At 45.1% G+C, this 1431-nt stretch overlaps 1 long non-coding RNA gene across 1 annotated transcript; it reads right to left on the bottom strand.

Annotated features, from left to right (window-relative positions):
- Positions 1-378: 378 nt before the first annotated feature.
- Positions 379-923, bottom strand: LOC128276438 (uncharacterized). Its single transcript, XR_008269369.1, has 4 exons — positions 832-923; positions 732-771; positions 593-621; positions 379-518 (listed from the first exon to the last, which is right to left on the bottom strand). It is a non-coding gene; the product is annotated as an uncharacterized LOC128276438 (long non-coding RNA).
- Between the last annotated feature and the right edge of the window lie 508 nt (positions 924-1431).

Here is a 1431-nt window from a genome sequence, read left to right as displayed (position 1 = left end):
CCGAAAGCAATTCACCGCCCCGCCGTTCATCATCGTTGGCGGTTAAATTGAAAAGGAAGGATGTCGTGACATGCTATGATTAACGTGTGCACGAATGCGCTTTACGTCACTGCGCGAGGGTTCCCGAAATTATCTGTCCTTTTATATTCCCACCGGGCAAAATGTGTCGTGCAACCTCTGCATATCCCTCTTCATTGATCTCTGCACTAGAAATTGTGCAGAAGCGTTTCAGGCTGAAACGCTTCATCAACGCTTTAGTGGTGTGTGTGTCCCCCGACCCCTCTTCATCCAGTACCTTCCCCCTTCCACCCCGCCATAGCCCGCCCGTTTCGGATCTAAATATACTCGACAAATTGGGTTAAAATTTTAAAACCTTTATTTCTCACAAATCGTATAACACTATAAAAACACCACTAAACCTATCACGTGCACATCACTATACTCCTCCAGCGTCCTACGTCATCATTTCACGCGCTTCCTTCTCGGGATGGGACGTTGCTCAGCTCACTTCGTTGTACCTGTAATTGGAAAAAAAGGACCCGTGAACACTTTAAACACTGCACAATTGTTAAAACACTGCCACAATACTTACTTACAAACATTTACGGCATCCTCCTGAAGCTGCAATAAGCAAAAGAAACAGATTATTATACGAAAACTACGCAACTCTGCGCGTACATGACGAGCGATCTTTGGTCACTATTATCGCCAAAAATATCTGCAATACTTACCAGATTCTTTCGGAGATACCTTCTGCAGACATTTGGCGAACTGTAAACATAAAAATAGCACTGAATTAAATGAAAAAACACCACTTTTTAACGTACTTACTTTACTGCGACTTGCTAAGATGCCATCAGCGCCGGGATCACAACAAACCGAACTGACAGTTGAATGGCCAACGCACACACATACACCTCGTTGGGTATCATCGTTCAATAAGTCCCGAGACTAGCGTAGAGATGGCGCTAATAATGCCATTTATATACCAAGGGTAAGAAGTACCAGCCTTCAGACAAGATATAATTAATTGTAAGATGTCATACAATTTGATGTAATTCGAAACATGACATAGTTATTTCATTTACTTCATAGTTTTTCATAGTTTTAATTTGAAACATTTCATAGTTAGTATCGGGACTTATTACACGAAGTGTTATGTCCACGGAGGCCGCGCATGCGCACAAACCACGCGTCGATTCGAAGAGCGAGAAAGGAAAAACATGCTCGAAGGAGCGAATGAAATGGCAACACCCGGTGTTGCGCTGGGTCTGTGACAGAGTGAGGTTGTCGGCTCGAGGGGGTAGGAACGGGGGAAAATATCGCGCGACGGACGAATTTTTGAAACGCTTTGCCCGCGGGGAAGCACTCCATTCGTCATCCGTCGCCCGGTGGCCAACCGCACCGTGCTGCAACAGCGCAGCTGGTTTG

Source organism: Anopheles cruzii, unplaced genomic scaffold, assembly GCF_943734635.1.
Source record: "Anopheles cruzii unplaced genomic scaffold, idAnoCruzAS_RS32_06 scaffold01185_ctg1, whole genome shotgun sequence".
Lineage (NCBI taxonomy): Eukaryota > Metazoa > Arthropoda > Insecta > Diptera > Culicidae > Anopheles > Anopheles cruzii.
Note: the sequence above shows the minus strand (reverse complement) of the source record. Positions and strands in the feature narration are given on the sequence as shown.